At 37.7% G+C, this 9,858-nt stretch overlaps 1 protein-coding gene across 7 annotated transcripts in view; it reads right to left on the bottom strand.

Annotated features, from left to right (window-relative positions):
* Window positions 1-9,858, bottom strand: part of LOC110343973 (uncharacterized) — a 228,800-nt gene that overhangs the window by 25,333 nt on the left and 193,609 nt on the right. Inside the window, exons 1-2 of one of the 7 annotated variants that reach the window (XR_015443898.1) lie at window positions 1,756-2,705; window positions 486-618 (exon numbers count right to left, since the gene is read on the bottom strand). The exons of the other annotated variants lie outside the window; for them this stretch is intronic. The gene's annotated coding sequence lies outside the window, so the exon portion shown is untranslated. Of the gene's footprint in view, window positions 1-485; window positions 619-1,755; window positions 2,706-9,858 lie in introns of those variants that run through there. 7 annotated transcript variants of the gene reach the window in all.

Here is a 9,858-nt window from a genome sequence, read left to right as displayed (position 1 = left end):
AACAAAAATAATTACCCTCAGGCTGAAAATTTAGCTCAGTGGTTCCGCTCCCTGCCTTGCAAGCGCAAGGTCCCAAGTTTGATCTTTGGTACCCAAAATCATAATAATAATAACCCTCTTCTGAGATGCAGCACCCCTTATATTTGAAAATGGCTGTCTTAATACCTTCAAGGTCTTATTTTATGATGATATAGCCATCCATGTGACTCTCTTCGGAAGCATTCCCAAATTCTTCCTTGTAAACTATGAAGTACTGAACTGGATGTAATACTCAACATAAGCATGCCATAATCTCCCTTTGGAAAAGTTTAGCTGTTAAAACTTCAAGGAGCAATCTACCCTTACACTACCACATTCATGTTCCCTATAATTTCACAAAAGTTAACAAATCTCACGAACACTTTTTGGTTCCCATCTTAGTAGCACCTTGACAGTATTTGACTCTCTTGCATTCTTGTCTCAGTAACATCATTTTTTCCCTCTACCTCTCAGGAATCCCCTTCAAAGTTTTCTTCAAGATCCTCCCTTCAAATGTTGATTGTCCCAAGTCCAGGTGCCTCCTGTCTTCTCACTGTATCTGCTCTCCATGAACCAGCCCATGTATTCCCATAACTTCAGCTACAATTACATAACAATAAGCATTAGTGCCAGGGATTTAGCTCAGTGGTTTCTCCTCCTGCTGCGCAAGCACAAGGACTCTAGTTCGATCCCCAGTACCAAAAACAACAACAACAACAAGAATTAGCTTGATGTCTTTGACTTAGATCTCTCTCAGGAGTTTTAGTTCCCTTTGTGTGATGCCTGCCAGATATTTTTTCCATATGAACACAGCTCTTCAGACTCAACACATTCATACCTCCATCTGTCCTCATATTTGTGGAGTAGATGGCACTACATTTACTCAGACTCCTAAGCTAGAAATCTAAGTCATAAGTGCCTCTTCATTATTCATTTACTTACTCAACAAATCCAAATTTTCATTTCCCCTATTCCAGTACTATAAAGACACATGGGATAGAACAGAGAAGAAAGCAACAAAATCCTTGTCTTAGTCACTCTCTTCATTACTGAGATACAATAGCTGAACACACAACTTAAAGGAGGAAAGGTTTACTTTGGCTCACAGTTTCAGAAGTTTAAGTCGACAAGTTTAAAGGCAGAAATAAAACTTATGTTTCCATTCAATTTTTAAATCTACTGTCCAGAAAAAGCTAATATTTACATTTTGATGAATATTTTTCCCAACTTTTATGCTGATATCTTCTTAATCATACATATGCATCCCACATAGGCTTCTCTTTTTTTTTTTTAACAGAAATGAGATTAGGCTATATATGTCAGTCACCAACATCATTTTCCATTTAACATAGTACGAATATATTCCCAGAGCAATATTGATAGATTAGATTCATTTTTTAAGACAAACTAATAAATGCCATAGTATGGTTAGAATTTAAACATTCCTTATTTGTGGCTATTTAATTCACAGGCAATTTTAATATACTTGTTTACATAATAATGCTATTATTTCTAAACAATATCTAAAGATAGAAAATATAAAATAAACAGGGTCAATAAAGTCAAAGCCATTTGTTCATTAACAAATTAAACCAGTATGATGTATCAGTGCAGAAAGAGAGGGCCTCCCATGGTCCTCGTGATATAGAGAGCCCTACCCCGGGTCTCCTCCAGCCACAGCCCTCTCAGAGGCAGAGTGCAGGGGAAGGGAGTGCACCCCAGGGTGCTTACACTCACCACCTCTCTTCCACACTGGGCCACAGCAGTGCCCTGGAATTCCTTGCCAAGGTGCTCAGCGCTTTCTTGCTGAGAAATAGTCAAGGAGAGTAGATTTGGAGCAGTGAGTGTGAGGTACAGGTTGAGAAGTTCACAGGCACAGTGTGAAACCTCCTATGGTGTGGGACAGAGTCGGGATGGGAAGAGAAGAAACCGTGAGCCAAGTGCATATTCCCTGTGCTTCCACAGCCCTACATGGAACCTTAAAGTTTCTAAGAATTCTAAATTCAAATATGCTTTCCCTTTCATAATGAAGGTATGTTTGTCAAAGTAGGAAGGTAGGATCTGTTTTAACCAATATTTCAAAAGTTTGGCTTGTAATTGTTACATATACATACACTATGTGGCCCTGAAATACTAAGAAAAAGAACCACAAATATACAGTGGTAAGAATGAAAGTGGAGGCTGGGGATTTAGCTGGGTGGTTCTGCCGCCTGCCTTACAAGGACCTGAGTTTGATCCCCGGTACAAAAAAATAAAAATGAAAGTGGATCACATTTTTATAAATGCATCAGGAATTAATGAAAGAACATTTTAAAAAGCTTACCATTTAGATAAAATGGGCAATTTCACAGAAAACTGAAACAAAATTGCCTTGTGTTAAAGAAAAAAAACTTAGTCCTATAACATTAAAGAAATTGAGTAAAACAATAGAAGTAAGTAAAAATTATCAAAAGGGAAATATAAAATCACTGGAATAAGTAAGTTCTACCAAAACATTCAAGAAACAAAACAATTCCAATCCTATATAAACTCTCTTAGAAAACATAAAAGGACAAAAAGTTTTGTCCCATAGTAAGATCATTACATTTTTGAAAGCAAAACTAAAGAAGGACAGTACACTCAAGGAACATTACAGGTTAATCTAATGCATAAAAAATTGATGCAAAATGATAAACCAAATACAACAATTAATACAAATCAGATACTTTACCAAACTTGGTTTACACCAGAATTTGAGTAAAAGAAGTCTTTGAATTCAGATAGCCTTGGATTAGACACCATATCTTCAACTTAAAGGCTGTGTAACCCTGGATGAGGTCCTCCAAGCCACCGGTTTGTCTGTTAAATGAAGTCAGTAAGGCCCTTCTTCAGGTAACTGTGAAGATTAACTGCACTTAAATCATACCTGCCCCTTAATAAGTGCTTCGCAAATGACAGCTATCACCTTATTATTTCTCTCAAAGGACTTTCCTTTCCAGGTTCCTCAGTCTTTCTTACTCTTCAGCAGTTCTTGCACTTCCTTAAAGAGTTTCCAAATCCAGGCTGAGATGAACCCACTTTCACCAATTTTAACAATATTTATGGCTATGTCCATACTGCTCCCTCTAGTGGCATCTCCATGACTATCTGACTGGAAGAACTTGGTTGTGGCCCGCAGGGTTACCTAGGGGTATGAATTTACCAGGTGCATGCTCTTCACACCCAACCTTACTCAAGGCTTGACTGTGCGGTGCTCCTAGGAACTGCCACTCCCTATCTTAATGAGACTCATATTCCATAACAGGATACAGGGTAAGTCATCCATCATTTCCAGTGGGAAGGTCTCAAGCCCCAGAATCCAGAAGACTCAGCTACATCAACACATTCATCTTCATATGCCCATTTGGGACCTTTGGGCATCTAGATGTAATTTTATCTAGAGATAACCCTATGTCCATGGTTCTATGACATGGATGACAGATGGTTAATAAATGCCACTGAGAGCTTGAGATTGTATCTGCTCTGGAGTCCGAATGTTCAACAGTAATAAAATAAAACTATTGGTGAAATTGTAGAAGAGACATGAAAAATTTGATGGTACAACATTCCAATACAAATTTGCAATTGCTCATCTCTCTGTTTGATATGAGAAGGGAAAGTGAGAGCTAGTGCCTGTACAGCACTCACAGCACTTGCTATGTGTTAGGTAGTCAGTGTTTTATTTATATTAACTCATTTAATTTTCAAAACAACTTCATAAGGTTTCCCCCATATTTTACATGAGAAAACTGGGTGTGAAGGAGTTAGAAAGTTGACAGAGGATGAAAATCTACAAAATGGCAATAAACCTTCAGTAGCACAGGAACTAGCAGAAAGAATCAACAACTGGGATCTCATCTTATTAAAAAGCTTCTGCACTGCAAAGGAAACCACCAACAGAGCTAACAGACAACCTACAATATGGGAAAAAATTTTTAGCATCTGTACCTCAGACAAAGGACTACTATCTAGAATATATAAAGAACTGAAAAAAATCAGACCCCCCAAATTCAAAGACCCAATTCAAAAATGGGCACCTGAAATGAACAGACATTTCTCAAAGAAGTAAAAGCAGCAAATAAACATATGAAAAAATGTTCAACATCACTGGTCATTGGAGAGATGCAGATGAAAACAACACTGAGGTTCCACCTCACCCCAGAAAGAGTGGCTGCTATCAAGAAACCAACCAATAACAAATGCTGGCGGGGTTGTAGGGAGAAAGGAACCCTTCTCCATTGTTGGTGGGAGTTCAGACTGTTGCAACCACTGTGGAAGTCAGTATGGAGATACCTCAAAGAACTAGGGCTGGAGGTCCCATTTGACCCAGCTATTCCTCTGCTAGGTATTTTCCCAAAAGATTTAAAAGGATCATACCACAGAGATATATGTGTACCCATGTTTATTGCAGCACAGTTTGTAATAGCTAAAGCTTGGAAACAGCCCAAGTGCCCATCAACTGGAAACTGGATAAAGAAGATGTGTTTTTTCAATAAAATGGAGTACTATTCAGCCATAAAGAATGAGAAACTAAAGTCATTTATAGCTAAATGGATGCATATTGAGGCCATATTCTTAAGTGAAATAAATAAGACACACATGTGTAAATACCGAATAGTTTCTCTAGTGTGAGAAACTGAGAGTGTAATAAGGACTAAAAGGATTAATAACTAATAATTGATACTTTGAAATAGGAAAAGGTCCAAAGGGGTAGGGGTAGGGGGAGGAGATGGGGAAAGGAAAGAGTGGAAAGGAAAATTTATGAGAAAAGGAAAAAAATGGAAATGAAATCTATGTAAATAGGGAAGGGTGGAGGGGTGAAGGGTGCACAGGTAATGGGGAAAAAATAAGAACCAAGATACATCATGTACAGGTACAAACACCCAATGTTAAATGTAAATGTATTGTATACCTAAAATGTACCAATAAAAGAATTTAAGAAAAAAAAAAAAAAGAAAATCTACAAAATGGCAGATCTGGGTGAGTATCCAATGGCATAAAGATTGCTAAACTTCCACTTTAGAAAGCTTATTATTGAAAGAGATAAAAGAATAAAGAAAGGCAGACTCTAAGAAAAAATGCAGTTCATGTATCACTTGCAGATCCCCATCAATATAAATGGATAATGGCAGCAAGTTGGGAAGAACTCAACATGAGGAAAGGAACTTCAGAGCTGATGAAACAATTCAATCAGCCATTCTTTGCAATTCAGTCATTTTAGTTTGGGTTGTTTTGTTTTATTTTGTTTTTTGTTGTTGTTTGATTGGTTTGGCTTTGTTGGGTGGGTGGTTGGTTTTTTGCAGTACTGGGGATTGAACCCAGGACCTTTACAGTAAGCTACATACCCAGCCTATTTTTTAAAATTTTGTAACAGGGTATCACTAAGTCCCTAAATTACCCAAGCTGGGCTCCAACTCGTGATCCTCATGCCCCGCCTCCTAGAGTGCTGGGATTATAGTACACCTGGTTTGTCAAATTTGAGTTGAAGAATCATTATGAACCCTTGCTTTGGGTCACACATTTCAAGATCCAGAAACACAACATGGATACCCATTCTCTCCTGACATAAGTCTCTGAGCCATATTTTCTATTAGGAAATACAAGAAATGCCTCAGTTCTTCCTAAGGGACTCCACCATTCACAAAAATGTTAACATGGACAGATATCTAAGTTTTGCTGTGGGATGTTATTAAGATAATAGGTTTGATGCAAAGTGATTGAAATAGGCTGAAACATCACCCTTGAAATGGGAGTGATCATGTACCCTTAAGTAGGCCTTACTCTCCACTGTAAGCCATGGGTATCCATTTTAGGTTCTGGATCATTCATCATCACATAATTTATTCTTAGCTTATCACAGGCAATAGTCAGAGGAGCATTGGCTTGGTATTAAAAGTGTAACTTTCAGCTCTCATCCTCAATTGAATCTTCATCAGGAGAACTTTCCTTGGTTTTTACAGCTTATAGGAAGCAGTTATCACTAGACCTTCTTGAAATACAGCCTGTTCTAATCCTCTTCTCAGAGATGAGGTTCCCTAAGCAACTTCAAATACTTAACAGGCCCCTATGTAACCCACAGCCATTAGCATCTCTCGGCCTACTCATGCTACCTTACTACATCTCTCCAACAGGAGGTTTCATAGCACAGATAACCTTGATCTACTTAAATACCCCATGCTCCTGCAGTAAAAATGCATCCATAGATATGTACCAGATGCACAGATGAAATTTAGAAGGAATAGACTGTGGACAAAGAACTGTCAACATGACCCTCACAATCACATTTTTCCATCCCCATGTGGTGTCCTCCTGGGATGCACTGTCAGTGGGTTTGGTTAAAACTCAGTTGGTTCTCACTTTCTAAGTTGGCTTTGTGCCTGTGGGATTTTTTTCAGTTTATTTTCAGCAATATGATTGCCTATTGAACTAAAAACTATCTTCTAGCATAAATACTCCTCTTTAGAAATTTACCTATAGGGAAAAATTATGTTAATATTACTATTAGAAAAACTATAGGTGGTTTCATTCTTTTATCATTAACAATATGTTAAAAATCAATCAGGACTATGAGTCCAGTGTTTTGCTCTTAAAATGAAATGAAAATGAAAATGCTTCCTATAAAACATGTACCAAACTTTTCTAGAAGCAAACTTTTCTAAATTCAAAAACTTAAAAAGTATAGGTAGAAGAGAGACAGAGAGACATGGAATAAGCAATAAGAACCTGAGTCAATATCCAGTTTCATCTTGGACAAAGGAATAAAATCTCTTTTACTAATCAAAAATCCTGCCTCTTTGCTATGCAAATTTTAGAAGCAATTCTAACAACTTACTCTGCTATTCATGAAGAGAACATGTATAAGATAAGAATGATTCTAGACAGCTTTGTAGGTTTTGTTAGTTATCAAAGATGAATTTTGATCTTGCATTTACTCATTTTTAAAAAGTTATAAAATAGAATGTATATCTATGAAGTTCTTTTTTCTCAATTTTTATTTTTATCAGTTCATGTTTGCATTATATACTATTACATTCTTCGTGTACATGACCCATCTCGAGTCTTTTTTCATTCCCTTCCCCTCTGTCCTTCTCCCCCTCCACCTCTTGGTCTTCTAACTTTTGAAAAAGCTCTATCTCCCTATTTCCTATCATCTATCTTTTATTTTGCTCCTTATTTATATTTTGGGTTTCAAAGCCACATAATCCTCCTGAATGCAATGAAATGGCAAATGAGATTCCCAAAGTAAGTCAATTATGTGATAAGAATCTCAGAGTCTCTTACCTTCTCAGTTGCATAGCTAACATTTACTAAGGGTACGCAAAGATATGTGCTAAGCCTTTTTATCTTCACTGCTGTTGTTAGAGATTTAGAACCTAAATCATGTTACTTAACCAGGAACAAAAGAACAAAATGGCCACTCTGCATTCATCAAAAAAGTGAAAGTTTCCCCAATAAATACCAGTCACTGGGGCCCTCTGTACTCCTGAAGTAACATAACGTCCATCCTCTCTACCCTGTTCTGAACTATGTCAGCCTTAGTTTGGGGCCTCAGTACTCCTTGTCTGGATAATTTTAATAGTCTTATACCTGTTCTTCCTGCAATCAGAACTGACCCCTCCCATCCATCTTTACCACAATCATCTTTCTACAGTATAAATCTAATAATGTTTCTTCTGGAATTAAAATGCATCCTTGGTTTCTATAATCTTCTATAACCTTCTGAATAATTTCAGATACTTTATTGTGCTATCTAAAAGACTTGATGAGCTACGCAGTGCTTATTTCTCCAGCCTTGCCTCCTGATCCCTGTCCATGTCCATCTTCTCCCTAGGCAGCCCAGCTCTTTGTGTGAAGACCTTGATGCTGGGATAGAAAGTAAATGCATGGAGCCAGAATGCAATAGTAAAACACACCCCAGGAAACAAAGTATTGAGGATCAGAGATCCCAGAAGCACTTCAATGCAAAGAATCCATAAGGTGTTTATGAATAGAACCAAGAGATTGGGGAGCAAAGAAATGTGGTAAATTTGAGAGACTGAACTTTTGCTTGCTCAAGGCCATGCCAGTTCTTTTCTAAAACAGTATCCTTCCTCTCTTCCTATTTTCAACTGGTTAGCATCAAGACTCATTGCCTTGTCAATACTTTTCAGAAAAATATCCCAAACTCTCTTGACTGAATTGAACTGCCTATATGTGGTCCCTTAATATTCTTTTTTATTTTAATATTCATTCACCCACTGTTGTAATTGTCAATGTAAGTTTCCTGCTACTCTTGAAAAGCAGTCCCATGCCACAGAGTTTAGCATGAAAATAATGTGTAGTAAGGTTATGAAAGGCACACCTGGTGTGATTTTCTAAACTAAACCTTTGGGAATTCAAGTACCTGACACCAACACAGGAAGTGTTCCTGACTAAATCGAGAACTTGCCTAAATATCTGGCATGGCTTGAAGGTGACTTCCTATGATCAAGCATAGTGCTGTTAAATAGTGACTGAGCAAGATGAAAACATATCTTAGTCACTTTTTTTCATTGTTGAGACACAATACCCAACACCTACAAATTAAAGGAGGAGAGGTTTATTTGGCTCATGGCTTTTTAAAGGATTCAGTCCATAATCAGCTGGTTTCAAGACAGGTGGGCATAGTGGAAAGATCTAGGGGAGAAAAAGCTGCTCATGTCATGGCCAACCAGAAAGTAAAGTGTGAAGGGAGGAGCCAGGGCCAGAAACACACTCTTCCAGTTCATGGCCCCAATGACCTGCCTCCTGTGACCAGACCCTGCCTCTTTACAGCAAGCTAGCTATAGTCTCCCATAGTCCAATCACCTTCCAAAAGCCACCCTATTATCACATGAGGCACTGGGGGGACATTCTAGATCTAAACCAAACCACAATAATATGATGAGAAAGGCCAACTGATATTATTGGGAAGAAACTTAGAGAGAAATCAAAAGACCTGACTTTACATCCACATCCTACACACAGAATGCCTTTGGGAAAGTTATTTCTTTTCTCAGAGCCTGAGTTTCTTCTTTTTCAGAATGAGGAATTGGTATGAGGTTATCTTTAAGGTACTTTTCAACTGTACTATTCTGGCTGTGTAGTGGAGTTTTCTTCTATATTTTTCATCTTTAATTGAAATCAAAATAGGTCTTACTCTTAGTATTTCTTAGCCCAAGTTGGTCCATTTTGATACCCTTCCTTAGCATTCATTACACACACATACTCATGCCACTTAAAGGTGCCAACTTTTTTTTTTCAGTTGTAAGGACTTTTTGTCTTAACTACAGAACTGAGTTACTTGCAAAATGTGTGAAGCTAGTGCTAATATGTGATTTCCACAGATATCTGGTAGACACTAAAAGTAATCATTTGTATATTTGTACATATTACCATGCTTGGGGAAAAAAATTAGAAAATTGTTTCATATGGGAAACATCTCATATGCAAATATCCAAACTAGCTATAGCCATTGCATTCAAAAGAAATCTACCATGAAGTTCAATTATAAAACACCCTGTGCTTTGAAAGGGTTCTGATTTCTAAGGAGCAATTGCTTTGCGATCCTCACTCTATATCCTGTTTTTTGTTTGTTTGTTTGTTTGTTTTGGTTTTTGGTTTTTGGGTTTTTTGGTACCTGGGATTGAACTCAGGTCCTTGCACTTGCGCAGCAGGCAGCGAAACCAGTGAGCTAAGTCCCCCGCCCTATATCCCGTTTTTGGTCATCATCTCTCCTTGGGTCATCTTCCAAGAGCCTTGGTGTAGAAAGAGCCTTCTCTCAATCTACTGTTGATACTTTCTTCCCACTTCATAGGTAGAAAA

This window comes from Heterocephalus glaber, unplaced genomic scaffold (assembly GCF_053883595.1).
Source record: "Heterocephalus glaber isolate CG9 unplaced genomic scaffold, H.glaber_assembly_v1.0 deba00001586, whole genome shotgun sequence".
In the NCBI taxonomy this organism is placed as follows: domain Eukaryota; kingdom Metazoa; phylum Chordata; class Mammalia; order Rodentia; family Bathyergidae; genus Heterocephalus; species Heterocephalus glaber.
The sequence above is the reverse complement of the archived record's forward strand: the minus strand, read 5'-3'. Positions and strand labels throughout refer to the sequence as shown.